Raw genomic sequence first — 21,751 nt, forward strand, 5'->3', positions numbered from 1 at the left:
AACCCATATACTCTCCAATCCTCAATACCTCCCTCTACAACCCCTCCATAATAACCCATTATTCCGTTCTTGATCTCAAACATGCTTTCTTTACTATTTCTTTGCACCCTTCATCCCAGCCTCTCTTCGCTTTCACTTGGACTGACCCTGACACCCATCAGTCCCAGCAGCTTACCTGGGCTGTACTGCTGCAAGGCTTCAAGGACAGCCCCCATTGCTTCAGCCAAGTTCTTTCTCATGATTTACTTTCTTTCCACCCCTCTGCTTCTCACCTTATTCAATATATTGATAACCTTCTACTTTGTAGCCCCTCCTTTGAATCTTCTCAACAAGACACCCTCCTGCTCCTTCAACATTTATTCTCCAAAGGATATTGGGTATCCCCCTCCAAAGCTCAAATTTCTTCTCCATCTTTTACCTACCTTGGCATAATTCTTCATAAAAACACACGTGCTCTCCCTGTCAATCATGTCCAACTGATCTCTCAAACCCCAACCTCTTCTACAAAACAACTCCTTTCCTTCCTGGGCATGGTTGGATACTTTCACCTTTGGATACCTGGTTTTGCCATCCTAACAAAACCATTATATAAACTCACAAAAGGAAACCTAGCTGACCTCATAGATCCTAAATCCTTTCCCCACTCCTCTTTCCATTCCTTGAAGACAGCTTTAGAGACTGCTCCCACACTAGCTCTCCCTGACTCATCCCAACCCTTTTCATTACACACAGCCGAAGTGCAGGGCTGTGCAGTTGGAATTCTTACACAAGGACCAGGACTGCGCCCTGTAGTCTTTTTGTCCAAACAACTTGACCTTACTGTTTTAGGCTGGCCATCATGTCTCTGTGCAGTGGCCACTGCCGTCCTAATACCTTTAGAGGCCCTCAAAAATCACAAACTATGCTCAACTCACTCTGTACAGTTCTCATAACTTCCACAATCTATTTTCTTCCTCACACCTGACATATATACTTTCTGCTCCCTGGCTCCTTCAGCTATACTCACTCTTTGTTGAGTCTCCCACAGTTACGATTGTTCCTGGCCCGGACTTCAATCCAGCCTCCCACATTATTCCTGATACCACACCTGACCCCCATGACTGTATCTCTCTGATCCACCTGGCATTCACTCCATTTCCCCATATTTCCTTCTTTCCTGTTCCTCACCCTGATCACACTTGGTTTATTGATGGCAGTTCCACCAGGCCTAATTGCCACACACCAGCAAAGGCAGGCTATGCTATAGTATCTTCCACATTTATCATTGAGGCTACAGCTCTGCCACCCTCCACTACCTCTCAGCAAGCCGAACTCATTGCCTTAACTCGAGCCCTCACTCTTGCAAAGGAACTATGTGTCAGTATTTATACTGACTCTAAATATGCCTTCCATGTCCTGCACCACCATGCTGTTATATGGGCAAAAAGAGGTTTCCTCACTACACAAGGGTCCTCCATCATTAATGCCTCTTTAATAAAAACTCTTCTCAAGGTCGCTTTACTTCCAAAAAAAAACTAGAGTCATTCATTGCAAGAGCCATTAAAAGGCATCAGATCCCATCTCTCAGGGCAGTGCTTATGCTGATAAAGTAGCTAAAAAAGCAGCTAGCATTCCAACTTATATCCCTCATGGCAGTATTTCTCCTTCTCATCAGTCATTTCCACCTACTCCCCCACTGAAACTTCCACCTATCAATCTCTTCCCACACAAGGCAAATGGTTCTTGGACCAAGGAAAATACCTCCTTCCAGCCTCATAGGCCCATTCTATTCTGTCGTCCTTTCATAACCTCTTCCTTGTAGGTTACAAGCCGCTAGCCCACCTCTTAGAACCTCTCATTTCCTTTCCATCATGGAAATCTATCCTCAAGGAAATCACTTCTCAGTGTTCCATCTGCTATTCTACTACTCCTCAGGGATTCTTCAGGCCCCCTCCCTTCCCTACACATCAAGCTTGGGGATTTGCCCCTGCCTAGGACTGGCAAATTGACTTTACTCACATGACCCAAGCCAGGAAACTAAAATACCTCTTGGACTGGGTAGGCCCTTTCACTGGATGTGTAGAGGCCTTTCCCACAGGGTCTGAGAAGGCCACCACGGTCATTTCTTCCCTTCTGTCAGACATAATTCCTGGGTTTGGCCTTCGTACCTCTATACAGTCCAATAACAGATCGGCCTTTATTAGTCAAATCACCCAAGCAGTTTCTCAGGCTCTTGGTATTCAGTGGAAACTTCATAACCCTTACCATCCTCAATCTTCAGGAAATGTAGCACAGACTAATGGTCTTTTAAAAACACACCTCACCAAGCTCAGCCTTCAACTTAAAAAGGAGGACTCTGCCAAGGATAGAGTCCAAAAACTCCCAAACCAAGCAAATAATTATGCTGAACCCCCTTGGGCACTCTCTAATTGGATGTCCTGGGTCCTCCCAATTCTTAGTCCTTTAATACCTGTTTTTCTCCTTCTCTTGTTCGGACCTTGCATCTTTCATTTAGTTTCTCAATTCATACAAAACTGTATCCAGGCCATCACCAATAATTCTATACAACAAATGCCCCTTCTAACAACCCCACAATATCACCCCTTACCACAAAATCTTCCTTCAGTTTAATCTCTCCCACTGTAGGTTCCCATGCTGCCCCTTATCCTGCTCGAAGCAGCCCTGAGAAACATCACCCATTATCTATCCATACCACCCCCAAAAATTTTCACCACCCCAACACTTCACCACTATTTTGTTTTGTTTTTCTTATTAATATAAGAAGACAAGAATGTCAGGCCTCTGAGCCCAAGCTAAGCTATCATATCCCCTGTGACTTGCACATATACACCCAGATGGCCTGTTCCTGCCTTAACTGATGGCATTACCTTGTGAAATTCCTTCTCCGGGCTCAGAAGCTCCCTCACTGAGCACCTTGTGACCCCCGCCCCTGCCCACCAGAAAACAACCCCCTTTGACTGTAATTTTCCATTACCTACCCAAATCCTATAAAATGGCCCCACCCCATCTCCCTTCGCTGACTCTCTTTTCAGACTCAGCCCACCTGCCCCCAAGTGAAATAAACAGCCTTGTTGCTCACACAAAACTTGTTTGGTGGTCTCTTCACATGGATGTGTGTGACAATATCTATTGCAACTGATAAAAATTTTATACATAATGGTGAGCTACTATGCATTTCCAACTTCACATTGAGTGATGTCACATTAGTAGCTTGAAATCACTCATGATGGGTGTATTTACACCAAGAAAATTGGCCAGCTCTATCAGTCAGGGTTTCCTCCCCGCATCCTCCAGGGAAGCCAGTGGTTAAACATTTAGCAGCACACTCCTCATTGCAATCCTTAAGACTTACTCACTGTTCGGTATTTACTGGCTAAGACCAGCTACGGTATAAGGTCCTCATGACTGAGCATATGAAGAGCACCTGTCCTCAAAGACCCACCATAAGGCAGGTGGAGCATGGGGCTCAGGTATTCCTTCTATTTCCAGACTTGATGATTCTGAATTGTTTCAACTTCCTGAAATTCTTACCTTCCACCAGAAAGGCTCAACCACTATGAATTTTCTAACCTACCTTTTCTTCTACCAAGGTTCTAAATCATCTTGTGGCTATATTGCTCCTCAGCCCAGATCTCTGCTGTTATGTGTCCATGAGATGCCTAACTCTGCTTGAGAAAGCCAGAATGAGGGAACCAAAGTGTCCTTCTCCTGAGCAGTCCTAGAGATTGGGTTGTGAGTAGGTCACTAGCATAACTGTGGGGAATGGATCCCTTCTTAGAATGATGCTGCTGCCAAGACGAGGCATGTTATCCCAAATCTCAGTGGCTGTTACAAGAGGAGGAGACTACCCAACTGCCTTGTTTGGAACATGACCCATGTTGGCCAAGTATCTCTCTGCCCAGTGAGTACACTAAGGTAAGACCAAACAGGACTGGACACTTTGCACTCAAGTTTCCCTGGACCTAAAATAGTAGCTATGGATTTGGAGGGGAAAAGGCTAGCTTTCCCTTTTGAACTTCCTGCAATTACTAACATGGTGGGGTCTTGAATAATGTGCTCTGGGAAATGACTGGGTACATTATATGCATCTCAAACTGGGTAGAGAGACATCCCAGTTCAATGAAACAGAACAAGATGAAAAGGCTGGGCACGGTAGCTCATGCCTGTAATTTCAGCACTTTCGGAGGCCAAGGCAGGTGGATCACAAGGTCAGGAGTTCAAGAGCAGCCTGGCCAACACGGTGAAACCCCGTCTCTTCTAAAAATACAAAAATTCTTGGGAGGCTGAGGCAAGAGAATCGCTTGAACCCAGGGGGCAGAGGTTGCAGTGAGCCGAAATCTCGCCACTGCACTTCAGCCTGGGCAACAGAGTGAGACTCCATCTTAAAAAAAAAAAAAGAAAAGAAAAAGAAGGAGATGAAAAGGAAGGAGAAGAGGAGGAGGAGGAAGGAGGAAGAGGAGGAGGAGAAGGAGGAGGAGGAGGGGGAGGAGGAGAAGAAGAAAGGAAAGGAAGAAAGAAAGAGAAGGAATGGCACAGATTAGACAATGAAGAGCAAACCCCAGCTCTTCTGCCTCAGACTGCCCCTTCTGTTGCATTCTCTGACTCAGTTAATGCGATCTTCATTTTCTAGTTTCTCAGATCTTCATTTTTGACTTCTTTCTCCCACAACCCAAATTTAATCTATTACCAACTACACTTTCTCTCTTTTTTTTTTTTTTGACAGAGTCTCTCTCTGTTGACCAGTCTGGAGTGTAGTGGCTCAACCTCAGCTCAATGCAACCTCTGCCTCCTGGGTTCAAGCAATTCTCTTATCAAGCCCCCTGTGTAGCTGGGACTACTGGCATGCACCACCATGCCTGGCTAATTTTTGTATTTTTAATAGAGTCAGGGTTTCGCTATGTTGGCCAGGCTGATCTCAAACTCCTGAGCTCAAGTGATCTGCCTGCCTTGGCTTCCCAAAGTGCTGCGATTACAGGTGTGAGCCACTGCGCCCAGACGTTTATCAATCATACTTTCAAAATAAACGTAGAATGTACCCTTTCCCTCACCGTTTACCCCTGCCATCCCCCGATCTCAGTCACCATCATCTCTCTCCTGCATGATCACAAATTCTGCTAATGGGCCTGTTTCTGCCCTGGCTTTCTCTTGTTTCAACAGAACAACCAGAGTGATCTTGTTAAATCATGAGCCAAATGACATCACTCCTCAGCTCAAAGTCTTCCAGAGGCTCTCATCGGGAATGAAGGCCAAAGTCCTTCCTCTGTCCTGCGGGACGCTACTGATCTGCACCCCCAGCCTCTTCAACCTCATTGCCAACTACCTCCCCCTTGTTCACTCTGCCCTATCTACACTGGCCTCTGTGCTGTTCCTTGACTATATACCAGACAGATGCCCACACCAGGAACTTTGCAGTTACTATTTGCTCCCCCAAGACACTCTTCCCCCAGATAACCACATGCCTGATTCCCCACTTCTCTTAGTTCTGTACTCAAAAGTCATCTTCTGAGTGAGTCCTTTCCTGGCTACCTAACCAAAACATCTCCACCATCTCCATGCTTCATATTCCCTTACTTTGTTTTTTTTCTTCTTGGCTTTTATTACCCTTTGTATATTTATCTTTTTTATTGACTATCTCTCATTAGCCTATGGGTATATGAGGGCACAGATTTTTGTTTTGTTTACTCTCCAGGTTCTAGAACAGTGCCTGGTTCATAGTAAATGCTCATTTCAATGATCTATTGCTGCATCATAAGCCATCCTAAAATACAGAGACTTGAAACAACAATTTATTAGAATCTCACAATCTCACAGGCTGACTGGGCTCAACTGGGTGGTTCTTCCTTGGGAATCTCTTATGTGGTTGGAGTCAAATGGCAGCTGGGACGGGAGTCATCTGATAGACTTGGCTGACACAGGATGCTGGCTACTGGCTAGGAGTTCAGCTCCGCCCACTGTCTGGAGTGCCTACATGTGACCCCTCCAAGTTCACTGGGGGCACCAACTTTTTCCTTTTTTTTTTTTTTTTTTTTTGAGACAGAGTCTCTTTCCATCATCAGGCTGGAGTGCAGTGGCATGATCTCGGTTCACTGCAACTTCCACCTCCCAGGTTCAAGCGAGTCTCCTGCCTCAGCCTCCCGAGTAGCTGGGATTACAGGTACTCGCCACGACATCCGGCTAATTTTTTGTATTTTTAGTAGAGATGGGGTTTCACTACGTTGGCCAGTCTGGTCTCAAACCCCTGACCTCATGATCCACCCACCTCGGCCTCCCAAAGTGCTGGGATTACAGGCGTGAGCCATGACGCCTGGCGAGGCACCATCTTTAAAGATTAACTACCAGGGTATTCAGTGAATATTTGTGGGATGAAGGAAGGCAGAAAGGGAGGGGAGATCGTGGGAGGGAAGTAACTGGAAAATTTACAAAAAAGAAAATGAGGAAGGAAAGGAGACAGCAGAAAAGGAAGGAGAAAAGGAGATGTGGATTTCTGAATATGATGAGACAGTATTATAGCCCGGGAATAAAATCCATCCTTTCCTGCCTGACCCTTCTTTCCCATCTCCCTCAAGTTGCATAATAACCTGCTTGGAAGCAGAAATTCAACTAATGCCACATATCAGAACTGGAGCGCTCTTGGCAGAATCTTCTACAATTTATACCCCAAGTTCAAATTTGAGCCAAGGCATATTTCCAAGGAAAGAACAACACAGTACTTTATCTTGATGTTGCTCTTCACCCTTGGTGATTTCAAAGCAGTTTTATAAACAAGCACTGTCATTGTGCAAGAGAGGAAATGGAAGGGAACTAGTAATATTTAGGTAGCCAATAACAAAATCTTTGAGTCAATTATTATAGTGAAATGATAAAGTAATTATGTGGAATCAGAGGCAGGCTACAACTGCATCAAATTAATAAAGTAGAATTTGGAAGAAATAAGATATAAAAATTTCCACATAAAAACTGAAGTCAATTGAGGCTGTAAGGAGCTAGAAATTAAAAATAGATTTATACCAAACTAGGTAGAACAAAATTGAAACAGTTGTTGAGATATTAAAAATGGATTTGCTTTTAAAACCGTTTGGAATAGTTTAGTCATTTTCCAGAGCCATAGATATTCTTTGCCAGTTGAGCACTTTTTCCCAAACCAACCTGGCAGACGGTTGTCTAATCAGGAAGCTTTGCAGGCAAGTTCCTTGGCTAAAACCCAGAGGAATAAATGAATTTGGGTTTCTAAAGTTCCAGTGTCTCAGTACAAAGAGAGATAGGTAACCCTTTTTCCTAGAGATACTGATGATGATATAAATTGTGGTATGACAGAATGCAAATTCCCTAAGCTTGGAATTCTCCTCTAACTGACGTGTCACAGAATAAGATGGCATCATGTTTACTTCAATTTGGGGTCTCTCTAAACCACTTTGGTCTTTGGGCCCCAGATCTGCCCATTTCAGGGAAACTGGAGTAACTCAAAAAAGTAACTTTTCATGAATTAGTTAGGATTAGGTTTGGCAGCAGGATATTGAACTCTCCCTACTCCCCAACACCTTCACCTCCCTTAAAAAACAATAACAAAAAAAAAAAAACCAGTGGCTTAAACAACATGAAAGTTTATTTCTCTTTCATATAAGCCTGAATAGGTAGTTCACAGATGGTAAAGGGCTCCACAGTGCAGGGAATCAGATTTTTTTTATTTTTATTTTTCTGCCTTAACTGCACAATCTCCACTTCCTAAATCATCCTATAGTCCAAAATGAATGCTTGAGCTCCATCCCGCATATCCCATTCCATCCAGGAGAAAGAAGAAAAAGGTAGAGAGCAGGAAAAGCTCCCTGCCTTTAAGAACACTGTCCAGAAGTTGCTCACACTACTTCTACTTACATCTAACTAACCAAACGTTAATCCCATGACCGGGAGAGAATCAAGAAGACTGGGAAGCAGTCCTTCTAGCAGCAGGTACCTAGCTAAACATTTAAGGTCCTAATACTTTAAGATAGAAGAAAACAAATGTTGTGAGACAATTAAACAGTCTCTCTGCTACAGTTTATCCCTTTGACCTCCCCAAATACATGGGCATCCCCATGTAGGACACAATCCCTCCTCAAGGGGAAGAAACCCAGGGACTGCCTCCAGCTCAAAGTCAAGATCTCTGAGTGAAGTGTAGTCTCTGTCTTCAAATCCAGATATGATGTTCACAATCTTGCAAGCTGTTTTAGTCTGTTCAGGTTGCAATAACAAAATACCTTAGACTGTGTACTTTATAAATAATATAAATTTATTTCTCACAATTCTGGAGGTTAGGAAGTCGAAGATTAAGGCACCAGCAAATTTAGTGTCTGGTGAGGGCTCTCTGCCTCGAAGATGGCACCTATTGCTGAATTGTCACATGCTGGGAGGGCAAAAAAGGGCCAGACTCCCTTCAAGCCCTCTTATAAGGGTACTAATTTCATTCGTGATGTCATCACCTGCTGAAGACTACCCTCCCCCGACCCCTTACTATGATGACATTGGGGATTAAGTTTCAACATGAATTTTGGAGGAGCCATATTCAAACCATAGCACAAACCATAAACTAAAAGATTAGTTATCTTCCCCATAACCCACTACATATGCAGTGATGTAGTAAGAACAAGAAAACCACAATTAAAACTACCAGTCAGAAAATGTGAAAGTCCCAGAAGTCGATCTATAGTAATTATCAAATCCTGCTGAGCAAGAACAGAGGGGACTCTCTTCTTAAACATCAGGAGTCAGCCGTCCATCCTGTGGGAGGTGCTTCTGTGTCCATTATCCCCCATGGTTATGTCTGAGGCAGGAAGTGATGAGTTTGCCCTTTGGGGTGGGAGGACTGCTGCACAGCTTTCATGGCCTGTTTCTTGTTAATACATAGTTGGAGGCACAAAGGTTGCTTTAGGCATTGAATAGTCACAGGCTTTGGCAGATTAGGCTTGGATGTTTGGCAGTACAATTCCCTCAAAAACTAAGTAGGCATCTTTTCCATTTGCCTTCTATCAGTCCCATATGTGAGTAACAATAGCCAAATATCTTGTCTAAAAATGGTTTTTAAACTGAAAGTCTCAGATCTTTCAGACCTTTGTCCTCTGCCCACCCTTTGCCCCAGTTTAATGGCAGCTAGTTGAGTTTTGGAAGGAAAGCAACAGCTTTAATTGGATAGTAACAGCTAAGTTGTCACCCGTTGTCTAGCAGACAGTTTTTAATAGCATTTTATTTTTATTATTAATTTTTATTTTTTGAGATGGGGTCTGTCTCTGTCGCCCAGGCTGGAGTGCAATGGCACGATCTCAGCTCACTGCAACCTCCACCTCCCAGGATCAAGCCATTCTCCTGCCTCAGCCTCCCGAGTAGCTGGGACTACAGGCATGCACCACCATGCCTGGCTAATTGTTGTATTTTTAGTAGAGAGGGGGTTTCACTGTGTTGGCCAGGCTGGTCTTGAACTCCTGACCTCATATTTTCTGAGACAGTTTCTCACTCTGTCAGCCAGGCTGGAATGCAGTGGTACAGTCATAGTTTACTATAACCTTGAACTCTTGGGCTCAAGCAATCCTCCCACTTAAGCTTCCTGGGTAGCTGGGACTACAGGCACACACCACTACATCTGGCTAATTAAAAAAAATTTTTGTAACAGTCTTGCTATGTTGCCCAGGCTAGGTTAGTCAATTTAGATGGCAGGCCAAAGGCAGAGAGCATAGCCTGTACCACTTCCCTAATATCTTAACAATTGGACAGATTTAGCTGTAGTTTTCTACACTTCTGCTGCTCATGGAATTGAGGATTTTGCAACAATAACCACCAGCCCCCAGCCCCACTCTTGGTACTGAAATGAGGAAAGTTCCCTTGCCCCCCTTGCAGGGCGTGCGATGGGGATGTGGCTCGCTTCTTCAGTGCGCTGCTGTTCAAACCTCTAGGGGAGCATACAGAGAGGCAAGCTGTGGGGCTCCGACCCCACTGCAGTGTCTAAGGGTGGATGTTTACAGCTCCTGAAGCCCCAGTGGGCGTGTGTTACAGGGTGCTCTTTTAGTTTGGCCATCTATAGGCAGCTTGTGTTAACCAGCTCAATTAGACCCTCTACCTTGTTGCAAGGACAGAAGGCTTTCTGTATCCCGAGGTTCTTGCCTTGGTGTACTGGCGGGCTTGGGGAATGGGTGCAAGGTTTTTTTTATTGAGTGGAAGTAGCTTTCAGCAGATGGGTGAGCCAGAAGGGAAATGGTTTTCCCCTGGAGTCGAGCTGCTTGACGACGGACCAGGCTCTCCTCTAACTGCCCCAGCCCAACTCCATGACGTTCTGCCGGTTGGTGGCCTGCTGGCGTGCCAGTGCCTGTCGCTGTGTACCTCTCCACCTCCAGCCACCTGTGTATTCCTCCGCTGATAGGCTCCTCTCGCCGTCCAGCTGCCTGTGTGTCTGCCTGCTAGGGTCTCCGGGGTTTTTATAGGCACAGGATGGGGGTGTGGCAGGCCAGGGTGGTCTTAGGAAATGCAACATTTGGGAAGAAAAACAAAAATGCCTGTCTCATCTAGGTCTGTGTGGGTAGAGCTCTAGCCAGGGACCACGCCCTCCTCTACCCAGCACTTCCCTTCCCCCATTCTATATCATTTAAAGGGACCATGCTTTTCCCTTCCCAGCACTGCTGTTTCAGTACAAATTTATGGTTTAGTTAGGGTAGGTTAAATGGCTACCAGTAGTAGACCTAAGAATTTAATCACTCTAATACAAAAAATACATTTCTCCTTTTTTTTTTTTTTTTCTGAGACAGAGTCTTGCTCTGTCGCTCAGGCTGGAGTGCAGTGGCACAATCTTGGCTCACTGCAACCTCCGCCTACCAGGCTCAAGCGATTCTCCTGCCTCAGCCTGCCAAGAAGCTGGGATTACAGGCATGCACCGCCACGCTTGGCTAATTTTTTGTATTTTTAGTAGAGATGGGGTTTCGCCATGTTGGTCAGGCTAGTCTTGAACTCCTGACCTCAGGTGATCCACCTGCCTCAGCCTCCTAAAGTGCTGGGATTATAGGCATGAGCCACCACGCAGGCAACTGTCCAGGATAGGTGCTCCAGAGATTCAGGGACCCAGACTACATGAGTCTATGTCTTCGTAAGCAAAGGACTCATGTTAGTGAATAGTCTGACTAAATGTCTTATCTTAGACATTTTCCTATTAAGAGGTATAGATCTGCAATAAGAAAGTAAATTCTGCTGGTTAGTCAAAACTCAGAATTTTCAGCCAATAGAATTTAGTGTATGTGACAATAGGGCATCTGTATTAGAGAATGCCCATTTAAGGATCTCTTAATTGCCCAATCTGAACCCATAACGCTGTGGGGCTATTATGAGCTTTGCACAAACCTGGATTCAAATATTGCCATTCCTATTACTTACTACCTATGTGACTTTGGGCAAATTACTTAATCTTTCTGAACCTTTGAATGCAGATATTAAAACAAACCTACCCAATGTGTAGATTTGATTTGATATAATATATATCAAATAGATATATAAGTTTGGCATTTACTAAGCGTTGAATAAATGGTAGCTATACTTATTTGAGGAGCTCACAGTTATGATATCGGAACGTGGGTATGAATTTGGACAGATCTGTGTTTGGATCCTCATTCTTGCTAGTTGTATGTATGACCTGGGCAACTCTTTCCTTATTAGCTTCCTCATCTGTTAAATAGGGATCATAATACCTATCTCTGAGTGTGGTTATAAGGATTATACACAAAAGACTCCTAGTATAGTAATTAACACAAACATTCATTCAATATAAGGCTTCAGTTCTTGTTTTTATTTTTATTACTTTCTTTTCAGATTAAGAAGGCAATGTATGCTCAACTAATTTTGAAAAATATAAAAGGTTATGAAGGAGGAAATAAAAACCTACTGAACATCCACTACCTGGAAGACATTGTCAATGTTATATCTTGAGGGCTTCACTCCAGTCTTTCTTTTTTTATTAGGCTATTGTTTTTAAAGCTATGGACTGTGGAGTTCCCTTTGGTTCTATACACAGGGAGTTCCCCACTTTGTGTTGTGAAAGGGAAGCCAGAAGTCCCTACCAGTGTAAAAATAACCTCCCCATTAAAACCAAAAGGCTCCAGTTAATAATAGAGAGCTTCAAGTGAAGAAATAATAGCCCTTCCTAAATTAGGCTAGATTTGCTGCCACCTTGGAAAGAGGAATGAAACCCCATAGGAATAGGAAGGGCTGGGAAGATCTGGGGGTGTGTGTGAGTCTGGGGCTGCTGAAGACACTTGACCAATTTACAGTCTCGCCGTGGGCTAGTTCTGCTAGGAGAACACCTAGTACTGATTCCAGTCAATAGGGTATTCTAGTCACAGAAGGACTGTGAGATTTGGCAAAGATCACAAAGCAAGAAATGCAGACAAAAACACTCAAAAATTGCAGCTTGGGATAGAGCAGAAGTAAAACCCCAAATTCTGGATTCACATGTTCTGACATACCCAGTTTATCTGGAACAAGAATCAAAAATTTAAACTGAACAGCTACCAATCAGGACTTATGTCTTCCCTAAAAGGCTCTGCAGTATGGGCACTCAAGGAATATTTTTTTAAAAAATAATCAGTGATAATCTGATAATGAAATAACAGATGAGTTTGTCATTTTAATTTCTGTATCTCCCCTTCCTATTATCACTGCCCAGACATTTTGCCTTAGTCTTTAAAATGTAAATTTACCTACAGCTATTCATTCTGCCTATTCTAATGCCTGTCAAACCAAAATGAAAGAAAACTCTACCAAGGCAAGTCTGAGATCTTCGTCTCAATCAGTAAAATCTTCCGTGAAAGCTTGCACTACTCAAGCAAGACAGATCTGATCTCTTGATACAGTTAGGAAATGTGACCTACTTTAAAACCCAGCAGAGTGAGAGTGTGTGTGTGTGTGTGTGTGTGTGTGTGTGTGTGATGAAAGTGAATTGTTTTGCTGAAATCTGACACTAAAAATAGGGCACCGGATCCTTCCCCTGCTGGAAAAAGAAAAAAAAGAAAGGCATTAAAATGAGTGTGTGTCTGTATGTCTGGGAATATGTCTCCATGGCAACCATTGTCCCACCTCCCCTATCAACAGCATTACCCCTCTCCACGGAAAGAGGGCATATGAACGCCTTTCCCAGCACCCCTCCCAATCCCTTACTCCATGAAATCTAATTAAAGAGTGAAATGAATTTTAGCGCTGGTTCCAGAGGCTGGGAGAAGTCCACGACTGGGGGGCAGGGTAAAGAGAGGAGCGCTGGGGGAGGGACAGGGAGACCTGCCCTTCCACACTGGAGCAGCAGCACGCGACTCTGTTCTCATTTTTAAAAAGAGCCACAGCTCCCACGCTGAGGAGCTGCAAGGGAGTGATAAACCTGCCATGCAACGATGTTATTACTTTAATGGATACTAGACCGGTTGAGCACTTTATTTCCACCAGGGCTTTTTACTTTGCATCTTCCCTTTCCACAACATCCAGTTTTCCTCAGACACTCCCCCCTTTACTAATGAACGTTGTCCCCATTTCTAATCCCGCTCAGGTGAGGGAGAAAGAAAGCATTATTTGAGATAATAGGTCTGCCTCTGGGGTGAGGCGTATGAGTCAATCACACTGGTGAACAACCCCACCCCCCAACCTCAAAAATCCTTTTTTGTATAGATTAGAAGCCAGAGAAGAATAGGGGGACATGGAGTGGTGAGGAAGACACTCTGGGGAGGTTGAAGCTGATTTGGGCAAATGAGTTTCAGGGTTTTTTTAGCATCTGCCAGGGACCTCCCTTCCCCCTTTCCAGCAGCTGCCTGCCCTCCCTCCTCCTTCCCCCCACTTTTACTGTCCAGTCAGCAGCAGCTCAGGCGCCTCCCTCTCCCTCCTCTTTGGCCATCCCTGCCCTCGGCTATCTAGGCATCTGTTCCTCATTCCTGCATCCAAACATTTTCTCCAGGTTGGCTGTCAGTCCGGCATTGTGCTGCAGGGGTCTCAGCTGGAGCAGAATTGCCCTCACATGAGCATGAGCATTCGGACAGGTCTGGACTTGTCCCTCTGACAAGGAGGAAGCGGTGGCAGGAAGCCTGTGGGCCCACCTGGGAGAGAGGTGAGAGTTAGTTTTACAGGGGCTCCCAACTGTGTGATGTTTCAGCGACAAGAAGAAGGAAGAGCATGAAGAGTAAATCGGAGCCTGTCACTCAGACTTGTGTCTTCTGTCCTGGTGGACTGAGTGTGGCGGGCTGCAAGCACAAGGAAAGTCAAAGATGTGCTTTTTTACCCACAACAGGGTGGCAGGGTCGAGAGTCGATTGGCACAGGGCAGCCAGCGTGTGACTGTGGGCACCAGCAGGAGACAGCGCCAGCTGTGGCATCTGCAGTAGCCGCCACCTCGACTGCCAGCCCTGCCGCTTCAGCAGCAGGCACCTCCGTGTCCTTGGAAGGGATAACCAGCCTCTCCACCTGGACAGTGGGCCTTAAGCGAGCCTTCCCTTCTTGCAGCCAACTGAGGCAGCCGGCACCCTTGCTTGCCAGATACCCTGAAGCGTTCTGGAAAAAGTCAGGGAAGACCCACAAGCATGGGTCACTGTCAAGCCAGAGAAATTCCTCTGACTTTAGTTTTTCTTTTTTGCCCAGGTTGATGTGGCTTAGGGCACATGGCTTATCCACAGTATAATCATGAGAACCAATATTTACTAAGTCCTCACTCTGGGCCAGGAATTCTTCTAAGCATTTACCAACTCACTTAGACTTGCAAGAGCCTGTGAAACAGATATCATTCTTATCTCCATTTGACACAGGAGGTAAGAATATTCTCAAGGTTGTATAGCTAGAAAGTGGCAGTGGCCAGGGTGCGGTGGCTGACGCCTGTAATCTCAGCACTTTGGGAGGCCAAGGCAAGTGGATTTCTTGAGCCCGGGAGTTTGGGACCAGCCTGGGCAACATAGTAAGACCTCATCTCTACAAAAATTTAAAAATAAATAAATAAAAAGTAAAAATACAGCTAGAAAGTGGCAAAGCTATGGTCTCAAATCAGACAGTTTGAACCCAAAGCCCATGTGCTGGCCTCTCAGACTGGGATCTACTCAGTCACTGGACAACAACAAATCTCCAGTCTTCATCAGATTATCTGATTTTTTCCGAATTGCTTAGGAATTCTTTAAATATCAAAAATTCATTATATAACCATTATGTAAATAACATCATTAAAAGCATGTTCAAATGAGAAAAAGAAGTCACTAGTAAACTTACCACCCCAAAGCAACTGATTTTATATATGCATGCTTTTTTGATCCTTGCACTCACATGTTCTATATAGTGAAATATAATTCTGTATTATGATTATTTCCTGATGTTATAACATTGTATTATAAGTGTATTTTCATAAGGTTATTTTCTGACATTTTAATTGCTGGGTAGCATTCCTTCAAGTTGATGTACCATAATTGACTTAGCTACTTCCCTATGTTGAGCATTTAGATTGTTTCCACTTAAAAATTTGAAAAATAAACAAACTCTTTGCTCTCATTTTTTCCTTTTATCAAATGCCTTGACTCTGTCCAGACGCAGGAGAGATGTTTAACCTGTGCAATTGAAGCTATTTTGATAACCTTTAGCTTATCCTTAAGGTTTATGCAAAGGTTAAAAGTGTATGAGCTGGAAGAATTTCATTCTGTACTATTCATTGCTGAAGGACTTGGAAGGAATGAAATGGTGAATGGAATTGCGCTTAAAGTATTGCTGCCAAGGTGCTAGAATGGTGTATGTAACAGACACAGGCCAAGGAGGCTGAGCAGCAGACTTGCAGAGTCAACATTTTTAACTTGGTAACAGATGGCCCACTGGTCAGAGCTCAAAAGGCTGGGGCTCCTTAAACCAACAGGACCCAGGCATATGATTCAAATGTTCTCAGTAACCAGAGGGACCGCTACTGTCCACTTGCCAAGGGCTGTGGTGACATGTGTGAATATGCAAGAGACGGGAATTATTTATCTTCCCCTAACCTCGATATTTCATTAGCCTCAGATAGAGACTGCTTTTTTTTTTTGAAACGGAGTTCCGTTCTCGTTGCCCAGGCTGGAGTGCAATGGTGCGATCTTGGCTCACTGCAACCTCCGCCTCCTGGGTTCAAGTGATTCTCCTGCCTCAGCCTCCCAAGTAGCTGGGATTACAGGCGCCTGTCACCACACCCAGCTAATTTTGTATTTTTAGTAGAGATGGGGTTTCATTATGTTGGTCAGGCTTATCTCGAACTCCTGACCTCAGGTGATCTACCCACCTCGGCATCCCAGAGTCCTGGTGTTACAGGCGTGAGCCACCGCACCTGGCCGAGACTTCTAAAACTCTGAATCACCACTGACTGTATTCCCAACTCCATCTGGACTCAGCCCTTCCGAAATAATGAGAAAACCTCACTATCTAGGGTATGCTTAGACAAGATGAGATTCAGCTTAAACCCTGGTAATAATTATCATTCTCCCCGTATCCTGAAAGCTCAATCCTGGGTGCTAAGTCAATCCAGACAGGCAAAGGGGTTTAAGAAAGCCAGGACTAGGGAGAGACAAGTGAGGTGCCTAGTGGGCAAAATTGAAGGAGGCATCACTTGCAGGTGCCGGCCCTGCACTTGTGTGACCCTGAGAATGAGGGCCTCCTTACATTTTGTGCCCTGAGCATCTCACTTGCTCACCCTGCTGGCCTTGCCCTAATGTCACAGCAAAGCTCTGGCTTAGTCATTGCTGTCCTTATCAACTCCCTGCCCCTGTTAGGCTTAGAATAACTAATTGAACCTAGGTCCTTGACCTTGGCAGGTGAAGAAATGGGCCACATCCACTAAGGTAGCAGTAGTAGAAGGGCATAGGCTGATAACCTTTACAGGACCAGGTGGAAAGTGGAAGCCCATGTTCTCCAACCAACTGTGGACAAACAAAAGGACCAGACAGCCAGAACTGTAACTTCAATACGCACTGGCACTTGTGTTTTTAAGCTTGCCGAGAGAATTAACGTTCAACAGCTGTGCGTATTCACACTGCTGAATGCGTATTACACAATATTCTCAGACATTCTCCTACGCAGAGCAGCAGTATTGGCCCATCGGGTGATTCATGAGGTTCCAACACAAGCCGCCAGAGAAAGGGAGCTATCAAGATTTTGGTGATGAGAGAGAAGCTGTAGCACATGGTAAAAGAAGAAGACAAACCGGATATCTTTTCAGGCTGGATCAAGAAAAAGCTTTGACAGAATGAGACATGATTTTCCTTTATTTGAATTGTTGCAGGTCTACGGATCTCGGTGCAATTTGTTCAGTATATGGAGCAATGCAATGAGTATTCCAACCCTGAACAGCTGGGAAAGGAGAAAGATGTGAAAAATGAGGAGGGATCCAGGTGAGTTCACACTTGAATAATAGATTCTCTTGGTAATAAAACCACAGAGAGAGCCAGTGCTTGCCCAGATCTAGAGCTATCAAGAACTCCATTGAAACTCTACCGGCTTACAGTTCCTTCTATGCCACCTTAAGCACACCTATTCTGAGAGCATGGCTCTCCTTTTCTGTTGTCTGAGTCAGTGGCTGCCAACACAGGTGTGTGCACACAAATCTATTGGGGTACCAAAAAAAGAATTATATTTAATAATTATTTGTCTTCATCTGGCTAAATTTCTATTCTTGAATAGGTTTTAGGATGTACATCATATATTAGTACAGCAGTGGTAAGTATTCATTTTGACAGAAAAATGCTAAAAAAAAATTCATACTAATGGGTCACATGATCAAAAATGCTTGGAAGAAGGCCAGGCATGGTTCCTCCTTCCTGTAATCCTAGCACTCTGGGAGGCAGAGGCAGGTGGATACCTGAAGTCAGGACTTTGAGACCAGCCGGCCAACATGGCGAAATCTCATCTCTACTAAAAATACAAAAATTAGTCGGCTGTGGTGGCATGAGCTTGTAATCCCAGCTACTCGGGAGGCTGAGGCATGAGAATCACTTGAACCAAGGAGGCGGAGGTTGCAGTGAGCCAAGATCACACCACTGCACTCCAGCTTGGGTAACAGAAGGACTCCATCTCAAAAAAAAAAAAAAAAAAAAAAAAAAAGCTTGGAAGTCACTAAGCAAGAAACTCCTGACTGGGCGCAGTGGCTCACATCCATAATTCCAGCACTCTGCAGGGCTGAAGTGGGAGTATTGTTTGAGGCCAGGAGTTCAAGACTAGCCTGGACAACACAGTGGGACCCAGTCTCTATAAAAAATTTAAAAATTAGCCGGATATTGTGGCACACACCTGTGGTCTCAGCTACTCAGGAGGCTAAAGCAGGAGGATCACTCAAGCCTGGGAAGTCAAGGCTGCAGTGAACCATAACTGTGCCACTGCACTCCAGCGTGGGTGACAGAGTGAGACCCTGTCTCAAAAAACAAAACAAAAAGAAACTCCTTAGCTTGATGTTCTGGGCCCTCTGCAACTTGCTTATTCAACCTCCCCTCCTGCTATTTCATCCCTATACTACCCACTGTAATAAAATGGATCTGGTCATCCAGTAATTCCTGTTTTTTTTTTAAACTTCCTCTCTCTGTATCTTGGCTGGTGGAATACCAGCAAATGAGGAGAGCTAATGAAATCTCTTGGATACATTGAGCCTACAATCATTTTACTAGCAGAAATTTCAGCCCTGTCCAGGATACCCCTTCCTAGATAAGCTCTCCAGGGATAACTATCTTGTTCATAATTCTCAGTGAAACAACCTACTGCTGTCTGCCAGAGAGAAGTGGTGGCTCAGATGTATTCAACTTTCTTTCTTTTTTTTTTTTTTGAGATGGAGTTTCGCTCTTGTCACCAAGGCTGGAGTACAATGGCGCAACCTCAGCTCACTGCAACCTCTGCCTCCCAGGTTCAAGTGATTCTCCTGCCTCAGCCTCCCCAGTAGCTGGGATTACAGGCACGTGCCACCACGCCTGGCTAATTTTTGTATTTTTAGTAGAAATGGGGTTTCACCATGTTGGCCAGGCTGGTGTCAAACTCCCGACCTCAGGTGATCTGCCCATCTCGGCCTCCCAAAGTGCTAGGATTACAGGCATGAGACACCGTGCCCAGCCAGATGTTTTCAACTTTCATGAACAAACATTACAACTACTGCCACCCCCACTGGCAGCTATCCCCACTGCTTGGTAGACTAAAGACATCAACATCATTGGAATTAATACTAACTGTGTACCCTGCCACACCAGTGTTGGTGCTAAGACCTTGGCAATACAAAGGAAAAATGATTCCAGGAAGTACAGTATGGAGATCCAGAAAACACCCTCTATCTCTATAATTTACTCAGCCAGGGATTTCCCAGAGCCAAACTGCTGGTAGCAAGGGTGCTGTATGTTTCTGTAGTTTGTACATGGCACAGTGGTGCTAGGCAGGCAGTGGATCAAGCCCTCAATCCAGGGACTTTTCTTAAGGTATCCTAAGGCAGATTGTATTTTCCAAAGATGGCAGCCACAGTATCTCCCATCCCTCAAGCTCTTCTGACAATGTGACATTGACACTTCTCCTGTAGAGTGGTGAGGTCAAATGACCTCTCCTTGTAAACTTGGGCGGATCTTTGTGATTTCTTTGACCAATACAGTATGGTAGAAATTATGGTTTGTGATTTCTGAGGCTAGGCCATAAAAATGCCATGTACTTGTAGAAGTACACTCACATACTCATCACCTGTGCCACGTAGCACAATATGCCCCAGATGAGCTGTGTGACTGTGGGCAAGCTGCCTAAGTTCTTGGAGCCTCAATTTCCTCTTTCATAGAATAGGGATAAGATTAATCCCTACTTCACAAGGATTACATAAATTAATCCATGCAAGTGCATAGTATAATGCCTAGCATATAGTAAGCCCTCAATGTTAACAATCATTATCATGTGGCATTTGGTAGGTGGCCAATTAATATTTGTTCATTGATTAATTAAATTGCACTGTACACAGGTGGAAAGAAGATGAAGATCCAATTTGTATCCAATGGCACAGAAGGCTCTTTATGTCCATGCTCTGTTAATGTCACCTTCCCCAAGCCGTGTCTGCACCAACTGCCCTGCACAAACCGCCACAGGACACCCGCAACCCTGCGCCCTGCCCTAGTCTTCTCTGCATTTTCCCTCAAGCTCCATGTTGCCTGCCGATGTCTGCTTTTACAATTCCCTCTTTCCAGAGTATTCCCTTCAACTTCCTCATTCTCCTTTCAACTAATTTTTACTGGTACTCCAGTCCTCATCCTGCAGGGCACCCCTTTGGAGTCATTTTCTGACCTGGAGGTTTTATAGAAAATGTTCCTCTCTGTTTACCCTATCATGGCAGTCGTTTGCCATAGGGCAATTGCCTGCTAATTTCTCTGTCTCCTTCATTACCTGGAAGCTCCTGGAGGGCAGGATTTATATAATCTTCACCACTGTTTTCCTAGTAGTTAGGAGTGCCCAACCAATAACAGTCACTCAATAAATACTTTTTGAATAAATTGTTGCAAATAAATAGTAACCCTAGAATATTCAAGGTAACAATGTTCTGTACAATCACTGGAAGAAAACAGCTGTTTAGTACATTTTGAAAATATTTCCATCAAAACAGATTCAAATAAAATCTTGGCACTTCAATGGAATAAGCTTCAGTTAACTGGGAAAATAATGTGCTTGCAATGTGTTAACAGAAGATGGTAAATAAATGAGAATATAGTTGCCTAGCTTTTTCACTGACCTTTCAAATAGATAAGCTCTGGAGATGACAGGGGGATGGGAAGAAGGAACCATATCCATTCTACAGTACTAAGGATTGTGCCTTGATTACTTAGTTGCTCAATGAATATTTGATGACAGACTCAGAAATGTAGGGCTTAAAGGAACTTTGATGACTGAGGATTGTTTGATTAAAACTGAACCATTTAGGACCCTGGGGGATGAACCACAAAGCAGCTGTCACTGGCCAGCAGAATAAGGGAATACCTCGCTGCTACTCCTAGGATCTGGTCCCAGGTGTCTGCACTGAATGGCTTTCCAGGAACCCCAGCAGTGCCTGCCAAGACTGCATTTTCAGATTTAACTGCTAAGGCTTTCTGTATGGAACAAGGAAATATCTGCAATGCTTTTTGTCTAAATGTGATCAGCACAGCATTCTGTAGTATTCCTTTCCAAGGAAAGCACACCACATTTAGGCTGGGAAAACATCCCAAATTTCCATTGTGATAGGATCCACCAGGGTGAGGCTAACAGCAGTTTCTAACATAACCAAGGCCATTTTAATTTCCCACAGAGGCCTTTCTGATACCTAAGGCTCCACATTGGTTTGCATTGCCAGAACCTGTTGGAGCACTGCATGCCATAACCTGTGTTTCTTGGTGAGTTGCTTGTCTAGTATTGAAAATCCCAAGACCATGACATCATGGCAATAAACTTCAGAATGCTGAGTGGGTTTCCTCCCTGCCTGGGAAAGCCTCCTTCTAGACAGGATATGACATGATGGTCTGGGAGAGCTTAGGTTAAATTTTTTTCTGCCACCACTCAGTGTAATATGGAGGTGGATGTATCTACTCACAGACTATGCCCATCATTTCTAAGCCTTCCTTAGATTCTTTCTCCACAACAGAGACCCCCACTGATAGTCCCACACAGTGTGTTCTAGTATAGGTGATTCAAACACACAATCAAGTTTTAGTACAATATGAAGAAACTTGGGGTCCAAAGAACCTGAGCTGCCATGTTTCACAGCTCCAGCGGGGCACCGTTCACTCATGCTGCTGTGCAAA

At 44.4% G+C, this 21,751-nt stretch overlaps 1 long non-coding RNA gene across 1 annotated transcript; it reads left to right on the top strand.

Moving 5' to 3' along the window:
- The first annotated feature begins 13,808 nt into the window (after positions 1-13,808).
- LOC104002154 (uncharacterized) lies at positions 13,809-21,049 on the top strand. The gene is made up of 3 exons (XR_674236.5): positions 13,809-14,092; positions 17,257-17,365; positions 19,945-21,049. It is a non-coding gene; the product is annotated as an uncharacterized LOC104002154 (long non-coding RNA).
- The last annotated feature ends 702 nt before the right edge of the window (positions 21,050-21,751 follow it).

The sequence above is a fragment of the Pan troglodytes genome, chromosome 1 (assembly GCF_028858775.2).
Source record: "Pan troglodytes isolate AG18354 chromosome 1, NHGRI_mPanTro3-v2.0_pri, whole genome shotgun sequence".
In the NCBI taxonomy this organism is placed as follows: Eukaryota; Metazoa; Chordata; class Mammalia; order Primates; family Hominidae; genus Pan; species Pan troglodytes.